This window comes from Nyctereutes procyonoides, unplaced genomic scaffold, assembly GCF_905146905.1.
Source record: "Nyctereutes procyonoides isolate TBG_1078 unplaced genomic scaffold, NYPRO_anot_genome, whole genome shotgun sequence".
Classification (NCBI taxonomy): Eukaryota; Metazoa; Chordata; class Mammalia; order Carnivora; family Canidae; genus Nyctereutes; species Nyctereutes procyonoides.
The window spans coordinates 27,852,411-27,876,525 of record NW_026575128.1 but is presented as its reverse complement, the minus strand read 5'-3'; positions in this window follow the sequence as shown (position 1 = coordinate 27,876,525).

Below are 24,115 nucleotides of genomic sequence, written 5' to 3'. Positions count from 1 at the left end.
GCATTTTCAGTAATGTCTTATGGCTGGAGTGGACTAGGCTAGTGGTGAGCACGGAGATGAGACTGGCAAGATGTGAGAGCTCCAGTCACGAAAGGCCACAAACTGTGCATCAGCCTTTAGATTTTATCTAAAAGACAACGAGGAGTCATTTAAACACTTTAACAAGAGTTTAGGCTAATGTTCTCTTTTTGTAAAATTAATGTGCTTTCCCACTGGAGAGGAACAGTTGAAATAGGAAACTAGTTAGAAGTCTATTGCATGAATTGTGGTGCAACAAGAACAGAGCTTGCAATAAGAGTTGAGGAATTAGACAAGATTCCAAAGTTATAACTTAAAAGGTGGAAGTAATTGGATTTACTCTCAAGAAAACATTTTCTTTTTGAAAGAGGTCCAAATGAATTGGTATACATGTTATTTTGTTTATTATTATTATTAATATTACATCTCATTCTTGTCTTTGTTTTAGTCACCATGCCAATTAAAAAGTATCAATTAAATTTTATCAATTAAAGTACCAATTAAAAAGTATCAACTCTCTGCCAAATCCATTACAGCAGCAAGTGTTTATTGAGCACTTATTGTGTATTTTAAGTAGTAACTCACAATTTTCAAAGTATCTTCTTACTAAGCATGGGGAAAGATTGGTGTAGGAATTTGTAGGCATAAAACAGGAGGTTAGGAGAAAATAAGCAGATCTACCAGAAATTGGTAGAAATTGGCTCTATAGATCAACCATTTAAAAGAGAATAGGCTCCTGAGTGGGGCTATTAACTGGTATATATACTGACAGGAGAGCAAGAGAGCAGGTTATGAGAAGCTTCAAGGATAGGCCATACGAAAGGGAAGTAGTGGCTGTAAATTAACACAGATGCTAAGACTCCATCCCACCCAGAGCTGTAGATATTAAACGGGAAGCCTAGTTGTTAAACTGGTCAATGTGGCTCACATTTTGTTTATGCTGATACAGAAAGGAAATGGGAATATGTAGATATTTTGCTATATTTCATTATAAATTGGATAATGGAGAACAAGTAATTTTTATTCTTTCAAAGGCAGAATATTTTCACAATTTATATTTAATTTTTTGCTCTCTCACATACATGTTTGTAAATTTGGACAAGATATTTGATCTCCATTAAGCCCCTTCACAAAATAATAACAGGATCTACCTTATTTTTTGCTCATGAGGATTAAATACAATAATGCATATAATTGGCTTAGCACAGTATCTAGTTATCACCTTTAGGTTTAATCACATGACTTTGTATGCAGTTTACTATTTCAGGTGACTGAAGAGACAGCCCTAAATTAAAACAAAATCCATGCCTTCAGGGAACTTAGTTTCTTTGAATGAAACCATTCAAAGCTATTACCTGACTTTGGTAGGTATGTACATATACATATATCTTTGGCATATATTTGGCATTTATATAGTATTTATGTATATCTTATATATATAAATATAATAAATATTCCAGAAGTCTTCTTCCTCTTCCTTCTTTCTCTTTGTCTCTGACATGTTAGTAATATTCCAATGTATATAGAATGATTGATTACTAGGCAGTAATGCCTCAGAACAGCAGAGGTCTATTCTTTCTGTTAAGCATTATTAAGAGAGTGAGTCTTCCCTTTAAAGGGAAGCTAGATAGAAAAGCATTCCAGAAAATTGGTGAATCTTAATTTCTTTTCATTTGTAGTTTGCAATATCAATGAAACATCTGTAGAAACTCTATTTCTTAGTGATTTTTTAATGTACAGGAAGACTATGCATTGTGATGTAGATCAAGAATTATTAAGCAGAACAGACAATATATTTCCAGTGTTACAGCACATTAGGCAGTGTTATCACAAAAAAAAAAATAAAAAGGAAGAAAACGAATCATGAAAGAAATAATTGCACTAGGCCTACTCATTTTTAGTCTTTGGCCTATTCAATAATGTCTAGGACACCAGCAAATTTAGAAGTCATTGAGTCAAAGGTTAGAATGATATTTGACTGGACTATCCCCCTCCTATGAATCCCACTATGAATCCCCACAACCTGTTCCATGCAGTGACTTGCTCAACTGTTTATGAATTTACCTCAGGACATTAAAGGAATATGTTTAACCATAACCCCTTATGCAAAATCAGGAAAAAAAATGTAGTTCTGGGTTACAGAATGGCAGAATGGGAAAAGATATGGTTATCAGAGGTTAAAGTATTGAAAACTGCAGTAGGATTGAACAAACTTTAAATCGTGATGGTTCAAAAGTACATTTTTAATTAATTTTCACCTATTTTAAACCAGATGAAGCCCATTGTTTTATATAGGGAGCCCCTAGAATGCTTAAATCAAGCAGTTTTTTTATACTTTTTAAAATATTTATTTATTTATGATAGTCACAGAGAAAGAGAGTGAGAGAGAGGCAGAGACACAGGCAGAGGGAGAAGCAGGCTCCATGCACCGGGAGCCTGATGTGGGATTTGAACCCGGGTCTCCAGGATCGCGCCCTGGGCCAAAGGCAGGCGCCAAACCGCTGCACCACCCAGGGATCGCCGGTTTTTTTAATTCTCTCATTCACTCAGCAAATACGTATTGACTTTTTTTTAAAGATTTTATTCATATATTCATTAGAGACACAGAGAGAGAGAAAGAGAGAGAGGCAGAGACACAGACAGAGGGAGAAGCAGGCTCCATGCAGGAGCCCGATGTGGGACTCTATCCCAGGACTCCAGGATCACACCCTGGGCCCAAAGGCAGGTGCTAAACTGCTGAGCCACCCAGGGATCCCCTGCATTGACTGTTTAGTAGGTACCATGTATCATTCTAAGCAATCTTATATTGAGTCACAGAATAACTACTACCATTATTTATTACCATTGCAACATAAAACACTGGGGGGGTCAGTAAATCTCTTGGCTTCAAAATGTACATATCTAAAAAACAGAAAATTATTTTTATTTCTTTTAACAAAAAGGATTATATATCCATTGTAAAATATCTGAAAATACAGGTCAAAGAACAGATTAAATAAATTCTATCATGTCAACATCTTAGGGTATATTTGTCTCTCCAATTTTCTATCTCTTTCTATTTATTTATATGTGTATATGTATGTGTATATATATATGTATATATATGCATATATATACACACATATATATGAGATTATTATAATTGCCTTCTCTTGACTTTTATGATAATTTTATTATTATTATTAGCTATATTATATATGTATTTCTATATTTATGCATGAGTATATTTTAATTTCATTTGTAATTCAGTAAGTTCTAAAATGGAAGTTGGGGTTTCTTAGCAATATAACTATTCCATCACTTAAACTGCATATTTGTTGAGCATCTGTAATATGCAAATTAGTATGTTGAGTATTATCAATCTAGAGGCAAAAGAAAACCTCTGTAGTAAACGGAGGGCAGAGGGAAAAGCAATCATAAGAAATTGTGGTTGATAACAGCTATTGTAATTGAATGTAAAATTATTGGAAACACATGGCAAGTCACTGTTTATCAGGTATATTTAATTAAATGCAGCACTCCATTGTCTAATTCCTTTGTTTTGGATTGATGCTGTATAATAATGACCAAACCTAACTATATAACACTTCACATAGACTTGGGCTGTCTATCCATAGAAGCTTTTAGAACAGGATTATATCATACTCTTTCAGTAGATGGACTGCATAATTTATCATTTCTCTAGTAATGTCCTAACAAGGAACTGCCATGGTTTTTCATCTGTACCCTGTATGAAATATGTAACAGTAGAATGATATGGTTTTAAAGTATTAGTTTTGTTCAAGATTAATTGCTTTTTTCCCCCTTTAATAAGAAGTTGGAGACATATTATAGGATTAAGATACTCCAGGGTGTGTTTTATTGATCCACTAATACATGATTTGGGTGGTTAAAGCACTTAGCCTTTAGGTTTGCAGCTCATAATGTACCCTAGGCATGAATAAATGGAATAATAAAATGCACCCTGGAGTGTCTCGATGTCATATTAAAAATAATAAAACACACGAACTGATATATTCTGAATTCAAATAAAGAAAAGGTTAGCTATGCAAACATTCAGTACTCTGAATTGAATTAAATTGATACTTTGTAAAAGCCTAATAATACAGTTACTATACATAAAATTTTATTCCACTCAGTATATATTGTTAAATTTGTTTTCTAAAAATCATTTAATGGACTTTAAAATATCTTGATTAACTTTGAAGGACTCAAAGGCAAGTGTTGAAGATTTAAGTGCAGAGGTATCCTACAGGAACATTCTTAACATCTCTGCTTTCAAAAATAACATTTCCTTCATGATTTATTATATTATTTAACAACTAGGTCTTGTTCTCAACTCTGGGTTAATTTATTTTTATTTAATTCACTTTAAAATGTATTGTATACTTTCAACATGACAAGAACTGGGCCAGGAACTATGCCAAGTACTGAGGATTCAAAGATGAATAAAGCGCATTCCCTGCCTTTAAATATTCAGTCTAGAAGTGAAAACAGCCCATAAGTAATTTCATACAAAGAGAAAAGTGCTATAATTCAGAGGCCTGTCTACTTTTGCGTTTGGGATAGAGAGGGAAGCTTTACAAAAAAGACACATTGAAAAGATAAATAAAGAAAAGATTCAAGAGTAGGATGAAAGGCGGTAGAAGAGCTAATGAGGTGAATCACCATCACGTAGTGAGGGGTGTTCTATGACCTGTGCAGATTTGGATTTCTCCCCGAAGGCAATAGAAGGCTACCACATGCTTTTGTTGTTCTATTTATTTGTTTTGTTTTATTATTTTTTTTGCAAGGAATCATAAGAGCAAATTTATCTTTTGGAAAGATCCCTTTAGCAGCAGTATGGAAGATTGATTGCCCTGGAGTGAGGTAATTACCAAAGTTTAAGTGAGAGATGGTGAGGGGACTAGAAAGAGTGGGAAGGAAATGAAGAGCAAGATTTGAGAAAAATGTCTGAGTTAAAGTTTTTGTCTTCCCAATGTATACCCGCAGACAGCACATCTTAGTGACTAATAAGATCTAGGAACGTGGGAGTGAAGGGCAGGAGAAAAAAAAGATTTAGAATATTTAGTCCTCTTTACCTGGACCAATGACTAATATTAGCCCAACGGGAGTAAACACCTTTGCAATTTTATTAATCTTACAGTTCTCAGTATAAATTTTATTTCCTGCAGGAAATATTTCCTAAGTCAGCTGGTCTAAGATCCCAACTTCTGTTTCTCTGTCTGTCTAGTTATATATACAGTTGGCCCTTTGCTTTGAACAAAAGATTCACAACAGCTGCATTTTGGTTTCAAAAAGGAAAGAAAACTCTATCATTATTGTAGAAGCCTAATAGAAACACAAGATGAAAAGGATGTACACACTGATGAAGGTAATAGTAGGCAACAAATGAGAATAAAGGTAGTTACATCAAGTCAAGTGCTTCACAACACCCAACCTCATTAGCTGGGGAAGCCCCAGTGGAAACAGCCAGGCTGGAGTCCCAATTGAGAGACCTATACAGAGTGTCCTCCACTCAGATAAGACTTCCAGTTGACCATCACCCTAAGGGCCATGTTTATAAGGCAAATAGCAGGGTTTAAAATTAAACATTTGCTTCCTATGTGCAGTTAGGAGGGAGCTGCATTTCTATGTAATCATGTTTTGATATTTTCAAGGAGCCTGGGCTATGTGTATCTCTCTCCTCTCCTGAGCTCTGTTCCAAGGGGCCAGCCAGCCTGGAGCAGGAGGGAGTGTGAGGCAAGATTTGTAGCTCTTGGCATCCGGAACAGAAGGGCCAGTTCTTACCTGGAGGCCAGATAATATATTTTAAATAACCAGGCTCCAAAGGCTATTTACATGGCATGGGTCTCACAAAAAACATTTCTTAGCCTGCTTGCATATGTGCAAGTCCAGGTGGTTGGGTTATGCAGGACAAATCACAAAAAACATCTATCCAGATAGAACGTCCTTGAACAATATGGGTTTGAACTGCACAGATCCACTTACCTGCAGATTTTTTAAATAACTATATTGGAAAATTTTTACTTATTTTGTAAAAAAATATTACTTTCCTTTTCACATTATCCTTTCATTTTGATGTATAGTATTTGTAATACATATAACATATCTACAGTTTTATATCACAGAAGACAATATTGATGTAAGTACTAACAGATGATTCATCTTGTAAAAATGTAAATTTACACTATTGATAAATGCAGTGCATGCAGTACTGTAAATGTATTTTCTCTTCCTTATGATTATCTTAATAGCATTTTATTTTCTCTAGCTTACTTTATTGTGAGAATACACTATATCATAACATACAAAATATGTGTTAATAAACTCTTAGCTATCAGTAAGCCTCTGGTCCACAGTAAGCTATCAATAGTTAAGTTTTCAGGGGATCAAAAGTTATATGCAGATTTTCAACTGTGTAGGGGTTGCTCTTCAAGGGTCAACTATATATATATACATATACACACACACACAAACACACACACACATATATATATATATATATATATATATATATATATATATATATATATGCTTTTTAGTAGAATCTTTTTTATTCAGAAAAAAAAAACAAAAAAAAAAAAACAAAAAAGTTTTCCAACCATACATGGGAGGGGTTTGGGTAGGAAGATGTGTCTGTCCATCCAGCCCCAGCCCCCAGCCCATGTGGTTTGGCAGTAATAAGGGGTGTGAGGTAATGGCCCCCAAAATAAAAGTGGTGTATGTGTGTGTATGGGAAGGAGAGGGGTGCAGAAGCAGTGGGAAGTGGTGGGGGGCAGGAATGGATATATATATATATGGCATATTTTTGTGAAATCATTTTGGTGTGCTATTGAAAATGACTCTGTAGTCCCCCAATAAAGTAGTAAACTTTGAGACGGGAGGAGTCCTGTCATGTTTATCTCTATATTTCTAAGATTTAGCATGTTGTAGGGTATTGTCATAGCATGCATGTTATAGGGTATTGTTAATATTATCGAAGTTAAATGTACCTGGAGAATTAGGCAAGCATATTGACTCAGAGAATTTGGGATATTAAATAGACCAAATATAAACAAATAAAAATGAAAACAAAACAAAACAAAAATGAATACTGAGGAACAGTAATGATCATTCACAGATATTTTGCCCTCAGTACTGTGTGCTGCTCCCAACTCTGTGGTATTTCAACTCTGTGAATCTAATCAGGTCATTTCCTTTATCATTACCCATTTCTACTTCTCCATTACCTTTCCAAAGGAGATTCAACTCCCTTAGTAAAGAAACAAAATCATTCAAGATCCGGTAACTGCTTACATCTGGAAGCTCATTGAAACTCATCACCAGCCAAGTTCTCACATTCAGCATATGGTTCAATTATACAAAAATGCTTGCATTTTTCTTATACATCATGTTTGCTCACTCCTTGATATTTTATACATGTTGCTTCTTCAACCTGAAAATTTCTATTTATCTGTCAAGTTTCAGTGCAAGTATCATCCCCTGGTGGAGGACTTCTCTGTCACTCTCTGTCTAAATGAGATATTCCCCCTTCCTTCCCATAATGTATTTTTATTCCACCATCAAGGACACTATGTCATTACCTCCTCACTCTTGATGGTGAAGTGCACCTCATTCCTAGCTCAGTAAATGTTACAAGTTGGCACTCAATAATCATTTTTGAATGAACAGGAAATTAAGTTTCCTGTTGATGCCCCAATTCTGCTACTTTCCTATAAAGCAGTTATTTGTGCATTATGTACACCAATCCTGTTTTCTCAAATAGAATTAGGAAACACAAAAAATAGTACAGAAAAAAAAATGAGTTAGGATTTGAAAATTAGAAAAAAGAAGCAGGTGCCTGAGTAGCCTAGTCAGTTAAACATCAGACTCTTCATCTCAGCTCAGGTCTTTTTTTTTTATTTATTTTATTTATTTATTTATGAGAAACAGAGAGAGAGAGAGAGAGAGAGAGAGATTGAGGCAGACACATAGGCAGAGGGAGACCCAGGCCCCATACAGAGGGTCTGATGTGGGACTCTATCCTGGGACTTGAGGATCACACCCTGAGCCAAAGGCAGGTGCTTAACCGCTGAGCCACCCAGGCATCCCTCAGCTCAGGTCTTGATCTCAGAGTTGTGAGTCAAGCCCAGCCTAAGGCTCCAAACTGGGCATGGAGCCTGCTTTAAAAAAAAAAAAAAAAAAAAAAAAAAAAAACATAGAAAAGGAAAAAAAAGCTATAAAGTAGGATCTAGAATGATACCTATTATCAGTCTAGTCCAGCTGAGATCAGATAAATGGTACTAAATCTGTTTACAAAGTTAATTAAATGCCATAAAAGAATAAAAAGAGGTAGTTTATTAAATTTAACAGCACTTTGTATTTATATTTCAGACCAGCAAAACAAAAACAATACATTGTGGAAGATAGAACTAAACAGAAATGGAAAAAAAAATCTACTTTATATTTTGCAATATTATTGGAAAGGATGATATGTAACTTGACTTTATTTTATGTAAGGTGAATTCCAAGGGAGCATAAAAATAATCAGCTTTTAATTATAGCAGAGAGGAGAGAGGAACAGCTTGGCTTTAGAACCTATGTAATTCTTGAGCTAGCAACGTGATGCTCTGATTCAATGTGGACTTCCCACTGTTGCCACAAACACTTGAAAATATTGGATAAGCTATTATAAACTAAATAGTAAATACATAATTGAGTGTAAAAGAAGTAATGAAAATGAAATCCTCAGGAGGCACAAATAAAGAAGGAACTTGGGGATAAAGCAGTAACCTTTTGAGGTGATCTGGTTGCCTCTGGTAGCCAAGTCTGATACCAGAATTAGATATACACAGTTAATGGCTGTGAGTTCTGTAGAGATATCTGTTTTTTAATTGATATTGGGAATTTTTGCTCTTTCTGTCACTCCCTCTCTCTTTTGATCTGGAAGAGGTTAATCAATATTATCAAAATATCAAATCTTTAAAGAACCCATGTGTGGTTCCATCGGTTGTGTTTATTGTTTATCTGCTATTAATTTCAGTGGTTTTGAAATTACTTATCTTTATTGAAACTTATAATTGACTTATTAAAACTTATCTTTATTGAAACTTTATCAAAACTTGAGACATCTTTATTATTTTATTTTCTGCTTACATTTTCTGCTTACATTTTCATTTTTTTTATTTTCTAGTTTCTTACTGTGCAAACTTAGATTATTGATTTGATGTGTTTTCTTTTTTAATATAAGCACCCAATTTTAAAAATATCCCTCTAAATTTTGCTTTACTGCATCTCACAAATTTGATATGTTGCATTTTCCTTTTAATGTACTTTAAAATAGTTACCAATTTATCTTGGGAAATCTTCTTGACCTATAGATTATTCCCAAGTATGTTATTTGATTTCTAAATATTTTATGATTTTTACAGTCATATTTTTGTTATTTATTTTCTAAATTAGCTCTGTCTATGAGACGAGAACATACTTTGTATAATTTCAATTCTTCTAAATTGGTTAAATGGTTGGGGGGGTATTCCAAGATATAATCTACCTTGATAAATATTCCATGTATACTTGAGAATAATGTACATTCTGTAGTTGCTGAGTGTTTCTAAGTTATATGATATTACATTGGTCAGGTCATCAATATCCTTCCTTTTTCTGTGTATTTGTTCTATTTATTAATATTTCAAGGAAGTATTAAAGTTTCCAAGTAAAATTGTAAACTTTTCTATTTCTCTTTCAGTTCTATCAGGGTTTTTCTTTTCTTCTTTTCGTGAAAGTAGAACAATCTCTTTTAGGTTTATTTAGTATTGCTACACCTTCCTGAAGAATTGCCTTTTTTGTTTGTTTTATGTAATTTGTTTTGTGTCATTGGTAAATTCTGAAATCTATTTAGTCTGATATTAACTTTCTTTTGATTTCCAGCTTTCTTTTGATTACTGTTATCATGTTTTGTAAAACTTCTTTATAATTATATTTTTAAAAAATGTGTTTCCTGAAGAATACCTTGCTGAATATTGTTGTTCTTGTTTTAATAAAATCTGACAATAAGGATTAAGTTTTCTTAATTGGTAGATTTAACCCATTTATATTTAATGTAATTATCGATATAGTTGGATTTAGGTATTATGTATCTTATTAGATTTCAGTTTATTGTCTCGGCTTTTTTCTTTCTTTGATTTTGTATAATGATATTAGAACTATAGTGAATAGAAGCTGGGTCATAGCATTCAGCCTGAATCTAACCAGGTTGATTGCAGACTAAAACAAACAGAACAAAACAAAAATTTTCAGAGGGTTTTAATAGGACCTACAGTTTCATATAAAATTTAAAATATGCAGAATATAACCCTTTATCAATCAGCATATGAAAGAGCTAGGCATACCTCAACAACTGTCAAGAAAAAAAATACATTTAGAGAAAATGACTTCAGAGACAAAATAACCTGTTTTGGGAATATCAGTAAAGATTTTAAAGCAATTGTTATAACTTTGCAAGTCCACTGGTGCCACCACCACTGCTACCACCATCACTGTCATCTCCATAAGAATGTAGCTTCATGACTGTTACTTGACTTCAGTCAGTTCTAAGAGCATTAAAAGAGAAAATCCAAAACATAAGAAATTTGAGCTTTTATCAGCTGCACATTGCATAGTCTTAGGATTCATTCTACTCTGTAATCTAGGCCAGGGATGGGAGAGAACTCATCCCTATACAAATCTTTCATCTTTGAGTTTTTATTTTTCAAGATATCAAATTCTACTTGCTATTATTTATTTTCTTCAGAGGATAACAATACTTGTTTATGTATTTTAGGGTTTTAATTTTATTTAATGGGAGGGATAGTGATAGATGTCTATGTCTTCTATTTTAAAAAGATAGTTCATACTATCTATTGTTTGGAGACTAAACTGCAAAGGAGACAAGCATTGAAAGGCAGAGACCATTTAAGAGGCAATTATATTGATCCAGGTGAGAGATGACACAGTGGAAAGCAGCTCAATTCTGGATATATTTAAGGTAAAACCTGCAGAATTTCCTAACAAATTGATAGGCTGTGTGAGAATAAGCTTTGGAAAAAAAAAAATGAAGAAGTTCATATTTGACTTTGGTGCCTTGTAACAGACTGACAATACAACTAAAAAACCTTTGAAAATGCCTGATAAATTAAAAACAAACAAAAAGATGTTTATGAATGAGGGAAAGATATGATGCATCCATGTAATGGAATGGTATGTGATCATAAAAGAGAATGAAGAAGATCAAACATATAGTGATATGGAAAGATTTCCAAGATATACTGTCAATTGGGGAAAAAAAGCAATATGCAGTAAATAATGTACAGAATGCTCTCATTGCGTAAAAAGAGGAAAATATTACATGTAGATTTTTGTTCGTATATGTAGTAAGAGAAAAGTGGCTGGCAGATAATGATGGAAGGGAGAATTATTTTTTCACTGTCTGTTCTTTTGCCATTGTTTGATTCATGTAGTTCATTATTTACTCAAAATTAACTTTTAAAAAGGCGTCAAAATTATCTAGTCTCAAATTTGTTCAGAAGATATTCATCAAGAACATTCCATGTTTAAGCCATTGTTTTAAATATTAGTGCATAGGGATCCTGGGTGGTGCAGCGGTTTGGCGCCTACCTTTGGCCCAGGGCGCGATCCTGGAGACCCAGGATCGAATCCCACATCGGGCTCCCAGTGCATGGAGCCTGCTTCTCCCTCTGCCTGTGTCTCTGCGCCTCTCTCTGTGACTATCATAAATAAATAAAAATTAAAAAAAAAGATCTTCCTTTAAAAATAAATAAATAAATAAATAATTTAATTTTTAGTGCATAAAAATTTGAATAAGACATAGAATTTACCTTTAAAATTTAAGTTATGGGATTTTTTTTTTAAAAAAACTATCTAGTTATAACAAAAATTTAATAAAGCAAAGCTGCATATAAAAAATTTAATTAAAGTAATTAATTGGTAGACTAAGCCTGATTCCAAAACAGTATCAATTAATAAGTGCTCGTAGCTATTTATTCCATAGTACTATATAAACACACTTCCTATTTGTTTCTAATTTTCTACTTTTTAAATTATCCCATGACTTTTACGTATTAATGCTAAAAATAATAATGAAAAATAATAGGCAACTCACAGTAATCCAATTATCCTAATGCAGCTGTTTCATATTTTCTCAGGTCCTTTTACTTTTTGATGATATAAATTAATAATTTTACTTTTTACTATAGTAGTCTTGACATAATTTTTATATATTACATTGAATAGATATCTCATGTAGCTAGTGTCATCACAGTTTTAATTTTAAGGACTGATTAAGTTGGTGTGCAATAATTTTACAGTAGTCAGATATTCAAATTGTTTAAAACGTTAGTCATTAAAATTAATATTAAAATGTATCTTGGAGCACCTGGGTGGTGCAGTTGGTTCAGTGTCCAACTTCTGATTTCATCTCAGGTCATGATCTCAGCATCATGGGATCAAGCCTTGCATCCAGCTCTACACTGGGCATGAAGTCTGCTTAAGATTCCCTCTCCCTCTCTCCTCTCTGTCCCTCTGCTCCACTCACCCTCTCTCTCTCTCTCAAAAAAAAAAAAAAAAAAAACTCAATGCACAAAGTTGTATTTTCTCTTGATTGATTGATTTCCCCAGAATTAATTACCAGAAATGAAATTATTGAGTGATAGTTTCTGATAATTCTTCAGAAGCTGCTTTTCTAAATTATCTTAAAGACAATAATTATGTTAGAATGATGGGATTACGTGTTATTTCATTTTAATTTTAAATTTTTATTTAGTTAAAATTGAGAAATGTGTTCAACAATCCCTCCTCTACTTTGATTCTACTTTAGGTAAGATTTTATTGTTCATGATTATTCTATGCATCATTTCTGCATCACAGAAGGTATTTCAAATACATGTACATTATAGTCATCTCTTCTGGTTGTTTGCATAAGTTAGAAACTGTCAAATAGGAAGAATATAGGCATTATTAAAAATCATGGTTAAACAAAACATCTTATACTGCATATACGAGAGAAAGAAAAGAACATGAGGCAAATTTGGCCTAGGTTTGTAACTAAACAACTTCCGTTATGTAGAAATGCCCTTCCTTCCAACCCTCTCTGCTCCACCACTTCCAGGCCAGAGATCTGCTTAGGCATGAATGTATCTTACTTGAGATAAATGCTATTTACTGCTGTATCTTGGGAAGGGGTTTCAGAAATCATTTTGGTTGAATGTGAATATTTCATAACAATTAAAGTCAAGTTAGTTAACCAAAAACAACCAAAGTTTTCCACCAGAAGCATCCAACATTTTGTTTGTAAAATTAGAGTAAGAGCTTAGAGAAACAAGTCCAAAGGATTTGTTGATTTGGACAGAGAACCCTTTGCCCCAAATTCTTCTTAATATGCATAAATATTCAACAAAACAAAATTATTTTTTAAAAAAGATCCTCTAAGTACAAATCCAGATTGTCTCCAGTAGAAGTAAAAACAAAGAAACATGGAAATGAACAATAAAAGTAAATAAATCACAGACTCCCTAAAAAGACATTATATCAATTTATATTTTCACCAAAAATGTATGATTATGCAAGTTCCACCATAACCTCATGAAGATTAAATATTAAATATGTCACTCTATTATAAAAATGTATTAAAATGATAAATGAGTTGAAATATGGTGAGACTTACAAAGATTGAAACCTGCACTCAAATTATCTGAATGCTTTATTGAATTAAGATAATCTTTTGTACTTTAAAGTCCTACCAAAGGGTAAAGTAAATCTTTTCTTCAGGAAGATAAAATCAAGTAGAGTCTTTCCAATTCTCCATTCACAATATCAGACAATTATGTATGAAAATATACCCCAGGTCCCTGTGTGTTAACTCACCAGGAGATTCTTAAGGCATAGTAACAACATATCTATAATATATAATGAAAATAAATGCAAGTAATAATACATTTAGTTTCCAAAAAATTGCTATTGGGTTCTAACCAAATAATTTTAACAAATACCTCAGTTTAGTCAGTGCATATAGTTCCTCTTTAAATGAGTATTATAATAATAAAAAATATATATGATACAAATATCCAAGGAGTTGATATTAATTATTTAAAAGAAAATCTAGGGCAGCCTGAGTGGCTCAGTGGTTTAGCACCGCCTTCAGCCCACGGCCTGATCCTGGAGACCCAGGTTAGAGTCCCAAATCAGGCTCCTTGCATGAAGCCTGCTTCTGCCTCTGCTGTGTGTCTCTCATGAATAAATAAATAAATAAACCTTTAAAAAATGAATAGAAAATAAATTCCAATGAAATGTTACAAGGGACTCACTTTATTTTTTTGTACCTTTTATAGAAGTATAGTTGACACACAATGTTACATTAACTTCAGGTCTACAACATAGTGATTTGACAACTGTATACCTCATGCAATAATCACAAGTGTAGCTACCATCTGTCACCATACATTGCTGTTTTAATACCATTAACTAAAAAAAAAAACATTAACTATATTCCCTATGCTTTCTCTTTCATCTGCATGACTTATTCATCCATAACTGAAAGCCTGTACTTTCCACTATCTTTCACTCATTTTTGCCTATCCCTCAACTCTCCTCTTTTCTGGCAACCACTACTTTATTCTCTGTTTTCATAGTTCTGTTTTGCTTTGTTGTTCTTATTGTTTGTTTTGCTCTTAGATTCCACATATAAGTGAAATAATATGGTATTTGTCTTTCCCTGACTGACTTATTTTGCTTAGCATAATACACACTAACTCTTTCCAAGTCATTGCAAAGGGCAAAATTTCATTCTTTTTTTATGACTGAGTGTATTCCATATATATATATATATATATATATATATATACCACATCTTCTTTATCCATTCATTAGTTGAAGAACACTTGGGCTATTTCCATAATATGGTTATTGTAGAAAATGTTTCTATAAACATCAGGGTGCATGTATTTTTTTTTCAGTTAATATTTTTGTTTTCTATGGGTAAACATCCAGTAGTGGAATTGCTAGACATATGATATTTTAGGTCAAAACTATAATAAAAGACAAAGAAGATCATTATATAATGATAAAAGCACCAATTTATCAATTGGATATAACACTTGTAAATGTATCTGCGCACATCACAACACCTAAATATGAAAGGCAAGTATTAACAAAATAGAAAGTAGAAATAGAAGCAATAGAATAATAGTAGGAATCTCAATATTCAGTATTCCACTTTTATTTTATTTTTTTAAGATTTTATTTATTTATTCACGAGAGACACAGAGAGAGGGAGGCAGAGACATAGAGGGAGAAACAGGCTCCATGCAGGAAGCCCGATGTGGGACTTGATCCCGGGACTCCAGGATCACGCCCTGGGTCAAAGGCAGATGCTCAACCACTGAGCCACTCAGGCGTCCCAGTATTCCACTTTTAACAAAGGAAAAGTCATCCAGACAAAACATCAGTATGGAAAGTGGACTTGAACAACATTCTGGACTAAAGGGACTTAAGAGATATACGCAGAACATGTCATTCAGAAGCAGCAGCAGAATGCACATGCTTCTCAAGCACACAGGGAACATTCTCTAGGATAGAGCTTATGCCAGGCCGGAAAGCAGATCTTACCAAATTAAAACAAACAAAAAAAATTGAAAACATATCAAGTATCCTTTCAATCACAATGGTATGAAACTAGAAGTCAGTAACAGATGGATAATTGGAAAATTCACAAATATGTGGAAATTAAACAAAAGACTCCTCAACAACCAATGAGTCAAAGAAGGAAATGGAAATAAATATATATATTTTAAAACTCAAATACAACTTATCAAAACTTTTAGATGCAGTAATAGCAATTCTGAAAATTTAGAGTGATAAATGCCTACATTAAGAAAAAATTAAAATTTCAAATTTTTTCAAAGCAGATATCCAAATGGCTGACAGGTATATGAGAAGATGCTCAACACTGCTAATCATTAAGAAAACATAAACCAACTACAATGAAATACCACATCAAACCTGTTAAGATGGCTGTTATCAAAATGTTAAATGACTAGCTTGCATTCCTACCAACAGTGCACATGGGTTCCTTTCTTGTCCACATCCTCACCATCACTTGTTATTTCTTGTGGTTTTTTTTTTTTTTATTTTAATCATGCTGACAGGTGTGAAATGACATTTCATTGTTCTTTTGATTTGCATTTTCCTGATGATGAGCATCTTTTCATGTGTCTGTTGGCCATCTGTAATGTCTTCTTTGGGAAAAAAATCTATTCATGTCCTCTACCCATTTTTTAAATTGGACTATTTGGTTTTTTTTTTTTTTTTTTTTTTTTTTTGGTATTGAGTTGTATAAATTCTTCATTATATGGATATTAACCCCTTACTGGATATATAATTAGCAAATATCTTCTCCCATTTGATAGAGGCTCCTCAAAAACTTAAAAATATAATTGCCATACAATTTAGTATTTACTACATAGAAAGCAAAAACACTAAGTTGAAAAGATATATGTACCTCTATGTTTATTGCAGCATTAATTACAATAGTGAAGATACAGAAGCAACCCTATTATCTCTGAATAGATAAATGGATAAAAAAGATGTAGTGTATATATATATATATATATATATATATATATATATATATAATATATCATATTATATATGTATATATAAAATACATATAATACATATATTCCAAATATATTCCATATATGTATGTATATATATTATTCAGCCATAAAAGAAGAATGAAATCTTGCCATTTGCTGCAACATAGATGGATCTGGGGGTATATGCAAACTGAAATAAGTCAGAGAAAGAGAAATGCCATATAATTTCATTCATATGTGGGGTTTAGGAAACAAAGAAAGAAGGAAAAAAGAGAAAAACATACAAACAAAAACTAGATTCTTAAATATAGAGAACAAACTGGTGGTTGCCAGAGGGGAAAGGGATGGGGGGGGAATGGGTGAAATAGATCAAGGGAATTAAGAGTACACTTATCATGATGAGCACTGAGTAATGTATAGAATTGCTAATAATTATATTGAACACCTAAAACTAATATAACTATATTTAGTTATACTTGAATTTTGCTTTAAAAGTTAACAGATGTTGGCAACATGAAGAGGGGAAAAAAAGAACCTTTGAGTACTGTTGGTGGGAATGTAAATTGGTATAACCATTATAGAAAACATTATGGAAGTTCCTCAATGAAAACAGAGCTATTATGGATCAGCTTGTTGCTCATTTGGTTAAGCATCTCTTGATTTCTGCTTAGGTCACAATCACAGAGTCCTGAGATGGAGCCCCTAATTGGGCTCAGTGGGAAGTCTGCTGGAGATTCTTTCCCTCCCCTCCTCCCACCGGCTCACTCTCTCTCTTTCCCTCTCTCTCTAAAATAAATGAGTAAACCTATAAGAAAACAAAAATAGAGCTCTTATTTGATCCAGAAATCCTACTTCTGAGTATATATCCAAAAAATACAAAATCATTATCTCAGAAAGCTGTTACCTCCATGTTTATTGTAGCATTATCCACAATAGCTAATATATGGGAACAACCTAAATCTTTATTGACAAATGAATGGATAAACAAAAATGTGATGTGGTTGCACCACACACACACATACAATGGAATGGAAAATTATTTACAATACAATATTGTTCATCTTGAAGAAGAAGTGTATTTTGTCACTCGTGACAATAGATGAACTTAAAGGACATTTTGCTAAGTGAAATAGGTTAGGCACAGAAAGACAAATACTTCATGATCTCACTTATATGTAGAATCTAAAGTAGTCAAACTCATAGAAATAGAAAGTAGACTAGTGGTTACTGGTGGTTGGGGAAATAGGGTATATTAGCCATGTGGTACAAATTTTCTGTTATGCAGCATGAATAAATTCTGGAGATCTAATGTACTGCATAGTGACTATAGTTAGTGATATTGTACTGCAACCTAAAATTTGCTAAGCGGGTAGGTCTTAAATGTTCTCATCACAAAAAGAAAAAGTATGTGAGTTTGTGGATACGTTTACTAGCTTGATCATCATAATCATTTCACAATGCATACATATAATAGAACATTACATTATACATCTTAAATAAATCCTAGTTTTATTTGTCACTTATACCTTAATAAAGCTGGGGAATAAAAAGAAATTTTATGTATGATGTTTCTATAAAAAATGAGTGTTATTGCATATTTTTGTATTATATGGGAATTATATTGATACATCTATCTAGAAGTTTTGTGTAAAAATTTTCAAACAAAAATATGAACACCCAAGATGATGATATACAAATAATATAATATTTCTTTAATAATTTTATTAGCATTCTCCCTAGGAATTTTTATAGAACATATATATGAACTTTAAGAAATGTATGTGCCTATAAATAATTGTCCCAAACTAGATAGAAGCAAGCTGCTATTTGCTGGCTAAAGATGTCACATAATTAATCCAGTGGGCAGCAGTCTTGTCTTGAGACATCTTATGTTTGGTCCTTTAGATGTCTTCCCAACATCGCCCATACACAGACACTGAGAAAAAAGAGAACTGTGTTATTGGCTATTTAACACTTAAAAGAAGTGACATTTTCCTCAACTTAGTCTTTTGTGTTTTAGGGATTTTTAAACACATCTGTAGTCTCCATTCAATGTGTATAAGTTACAATCAATTGGTATCTGTCTGATACTTCTAAACTACCAAAGAGAAAGAGTAGGGAAGAGAATATAATTACATTTAACTGTATTGCTTAACAATGTTTGGCAAAAACTTTTAAAGTGCTATTTTTCAGAAGTCAGGATTCTTTGGGTTTTGTTTATGTTTTATTGCATGCATAAGCTTTTCTTCTTTTGAATAACAAAACTGTCATGAAATAAAAAGTAGTCTGTTTAGTTTCTCAAAGACTTACCTAATCAATTAAAAAAAACTCTTTTTTGAAAGAAGAATTCCTAAACTTAGTTTAAAAGTAAGAACACAAACATAATTTCATTTTGAATTGTTCTCACTCCTCATTCTTTGGACAGAACATCTTCCTCTCAAGTTTATCAAAAGCACCCATATTTTTCTTAAGTGGTTATTTTCTTGACTTTTCTACTCCATTTATTTAGACGAAGAGCATGTCTTTGAAATTCAAATATCAGGCTATATTTAAGAGGACAGAGTTAGGGGGATAAATTTGAGAATCTGTAATTCTCATTTCATTCTGGCAGATAATTCTATTTTCAACTTAGAACAAGTAACAGGAAAATTTAGCAAAGAGGCAGAATGAAGAAACGGTAGAGCTGCAGAACTTGGTCCCAATTCAGGTCATCACAGCATAGATTCATTGTTTGATGTGAAAATAAGAGCCAAAATAACAAGCATCCACTACAATGCAAGCACACAGACACATAAAAACACACATTCAAAAGCCAAAGAAGAATGCCTTTCCGTTGCCATGGCTTACCTTTGATAGTTTTTAACATCAAGGATTGACTGAATGAGGCATCTTAAGAGTTGAGAAGAGTCAAGGACTGGGAGTAGTTAAGATGTTGAAATCTCATCAGGTTGCTGATGAGGATATATTTGATGTGGACAAAGCGTAGGAGACAGTCTTGCATCTTTGCAAGTATATGTGGGATGCACCTCAGATTTGCCTCTGTGTTTCCCATAGTATATTTCACAAGTCTTAATATTTCAGACCATGAATCCAGTTTTAGTCTGGGCTTCCTTTGTTTAGCATTCTGGAGAAGAAAATTTAAGGAAAATAGGTAATAGAAATTATTTTGCCAAGATTTTTTCTCTAAGGGTTTAGTGAAAAAGAAAACACAGTGTTAGGATATAAAATGCTCAAAAAGTTAAAAATGGAAAGTTTCCATAAGAGAAAGGAAAAGTTGTTATTTTTCTCATTTCCCTTACTAATAGATCACCATATTGTTTAAGACAACAATAGATTTATCTAAATATCGGCATTTCAGTTTCAATTCTGAAGAGGTTTTCAATAAGACATAAGCTGAAGTTATAGGTCAGTGTCTAGAATAGCTCTTTTTAGGGGGCTGACCAAATTTTGTTTTTGTTTTTGTTTTGTTATGCCCTCTTCCCTTCTTATTTTTTGCTTCCTGAAACCTATAAAGACTGGCACTAAAGTAACAATACCTCAGACACTTTGAAGGTGGAAGCCACTGGCTAAAGGTGGAAAATCAGGAAGGCTGGGTCTTTGATGACCACAGAACTGTCGGACTTCCTATCCCAATCTCATTTGGGCCTATTTATTTATTTACTTATTGCTGGTTTGTTTACTTTTATTATTATTATTATTTTGTGTAAATACATTTGGACCTTATCTAACTTCTAGAAATAATTGTGATGGTGAGGACTACATACAGCATAGTACACTCTGCAACAACCTTTCTGTGGTAATTTCAACTGCTTGTTTTCATTGGCTGTCTCCTATGAACCAGTCACTCCAAGTGCACGTTTCCTGCCAAGTCACACATCATGTATTCATCAAATATTTATTGAGTCTGGCATTGGTGTTGGTGCTGGGGATAGGAGCAGAAGAAAATAACTTTTCCCTTATCATCATGAATTAAACTGACAAAAGACAGATTGTCAGGGGAAAAGGCATAGGTTTCTTTATTTTAATTTTACATGCCATAGAGGCTCCACAGTAAAGAAGTGAAGCCCCCAGGACGTGATTAGACTTGGAAGTTTATATAATATTAGTGACAAAGGGCAATAAATCATGGACTAGACAAGGTAAAGTCTAGGAAGGGTAAATTGTGGGAAGGTAAGTAATATGGGGAAACTAATGAAGGGCAAGGGCCTTTTTAATAAGTGGTTTTGTTGCTATTGTTGTTGTTTGGTTTGATGAAGACTCACCTTGCTTGGTGCTGACTCTCCATCTCCTTTGTGGCCATAAAATTTCCTGGAGAAGAGATTTTTGGCAGTCTTCACTTCTCTAAAGTTTCTGCTTTTAATCATGTAAGAGAAACTGTGAGAAGGCTTCTTCCTGCATCTGTTGATTCTCAATTACCTTCAGCTCAACTAACCCATATTGAAAAGTGTCATATGTTGGAGTGGCATATTCTGATCTCTTTCAGGATATATCACAATATAAAAACTAACATGGTATATGCCCTTGCAGAATTTGAGATTAGTAATAATTTTGTCAATAGTCACAGAAGGTGGGGAGTATAGTGGATTGAGCCAGGAATGAGACAGCAGGTAGAGTTCTCCCAACACAAAGAGAAATCTCTTTAGCAAAGAATACATACTTTCCATAAACAGGTGCCATATATCTCTCTCAAATAAAAATAATATAAAATGGAGTAGGAAATAGAAAAAGAAATCTGTGAGATAGATCTGGTAATGTAAGATTTGAGTGAAGATTATACTAGCAAAAGAAATAGCAGAAGCCTGGTGCTTATGAGAAAGAGAAAAATGATTGTGGCGGGAGTTTGAATTTTAGATTTTCATTTAAGTATAATAGAAATCTATCAAAATGTCGCTGATTACAGATTTATTTTGGATGAATAAACATATCTTATAAATAAGGGTATGTAGAAGGTGGAATGGTCAGATCTAGTTGGGAAGGGCAGGGGGCATATATGTACCATTATAGATTTTTCTTTAAAGTAGACTATGTTTGGTTTTCAAGGGGACAAATGTTCTATTCATTCTTTAAAATCTACCTGAAATATCCCTTCCTTTTTAAAGCTACTTTTATTGTATCCTCTTTGTGCTTTCTACCTTATTGAAAGTTTCTCCTTCTAGTGCCCCAGTGTTCTTTGTGTGATTCTTTAGTGTCATCTTAGCTTACAGTAGCCCTCTCTGTGCTTCAGATACTCTAAAAACTTCTCTATTATAGCACTTTTCACATAGGGATTTGGAGCACAAATTCTGGACCCCGACTGTCTGGTTTGAATCTATGCTCTTTCACATGCAAATTGGGCAGATTACTTCTATATGCTCTAATTTCCTCATGTATGAGAGAGAAATAACAATTACACCCATAGGATTGGTAAGACTAAATCGGTAATACATATAAGTAGCATAAAGCAGTGCCAGACAAGTAAATATGACAAAAATAAAGAGTAGTTTTTCCTTTTTGTGATTATTGACATATTATATATTGGCGACAGCATCCATTCAACTGATTTGCTTGGATAAACAAAACTCCCCTCGTGAAATATACTAAGTGATGCTCACAAAGACATCTACTGTGTAGTCTTAATACCCAAATACAGGATACTTTTATGAGTGAAGGGTTGTACTATTAGTAATTATAACCAGACAACAGTTAATAAACAGCGGTATATTTACCCTATTATTAGGCCATTCTATTAAAAAAAACATCACTCTTCATGCATTGACTTTTAATTAATATCCTTACACATATTTACTCAAAAGTTTAGGTATTACTGTCTATTCTACAGATTTGGATTACAGCATTCCCTTTGCAACCTTCAAAACATTCTTTTAATTGTAAATAGAATTCTGTTTCAAAAACGTACACTTGATAATATTTCTCTATGTTTAAATGCTTCAGTAGTTTCTCTTTTATTCAAACTCTTCACCATGGCCCTTGTGACCTGATATACTGTGTCAGTTCATGATCGATATTGTCATAGATTGCTTTCTGTCATTGTCATCATCAAAGCATCATCATCATAATAATCGCTCATTTTCCATGTATGAAGTCTTGTGCTATTTTATGTGAGATTTCCTTTTTAATCCTGAAAAAAAGCCATCACGTTTTTTTGATACCCTACTCATGAAATGGAGAGCAAAAAGAGGTTGGACTATTTGCCTAATATACAACTTGTGAGACATAGAATGAGATTTCAAAGTCTGATAGTCTGGGATGTCTGGGTGGCTCAGTGGTGGAGCCTCTGCCTTCAGCCCAGGGTGTGATCCCGGAGACCCAGGATCGAGTCCACGTCAGTCTCCCTGCATGGAGCCTGCTTCTCCTTCTGCCTGTGTCTCTGCCTCTCTCCCTCTCTGTCTCTCATGAATAAGTAAATAAAATAATATTAAAAAAAACAGAGGTTGATAGTCTGATATCAGAGACCTTGAGGTTGAACCTTAGCTTATATCATCTCCCCTAATGTGTTGATGAAAAGAAAAACAAGCAACTATATAACTGCATGAATGCCTCTTGTGTATTCCTCCAGTTACATCTCAGACTAATTTCCTGGCATTCTCCTGCATCACACCAAACAATCTAGCCATTCTGGTCTCACTTTTCCATTCGTGGAGTGCTTATTTTGCCTATGGGCTTTCATATACGTTATTTTGCCTATGGGCTTTCATATACGTGGGAACCTCTTCCTAGAACATTGTTCCTGTTCCAGTTTACCTGGATATCTCACCATTTGTGAAGTGATAAATTTAAAGAGACTCATTCTGTTATTCTTTTCATTATTTTTTCACTTTTGTTAGGTGCCCTGTTTTCTTCCTGCAGTCATGGTATTGACCACATTGTATTTTACACGTCAACTTACACATATCAGTTTCCCACTAGATTGTAGGTACAATGAAAGCAAGTACAATGTCTCTCTTCTTTACAAACGACTTACTAGTGTGCTGGCATGTAAAAGACACTTCAGATCGCAAAGGAAAAATTGTACCAGATGGTGTTAAACAGTCGAGGAAGACTTTATTCAAGACTATTACATGGGTGGAGGAGGGGAATTAAACTTAACTCATGAAATACAAAATTGGAGATTTTTAAGAGCTGAGATGAACTAGTGGGGAAAAAAATACTGCAAGATGTTAGATAGAGGTGAGGTTGATGAATGTGATTAGGCCACCTGTGTTTGTTAATAGTGCTTATTGAAGTTAAGCTCCTATCTTCACAAGGAGACTCAGAGATAGAGGCACTACTTTCTTAATGATGACATCTCAAAGGGATGGTTTCCAAAGTCCTGGACAATCTGGGTTTTAAAACTGACAAAGGTTGGGAGAAAATTTATATATCAAAGGGCAGAAAAAATAATTCACAATTATAATTTAAAGTAAATGCTCTAAGGAAAAAGGTCAAAGGCCTAGAGTAAGGGAAAGAAAGCTTCCTAAAGTTTAGTC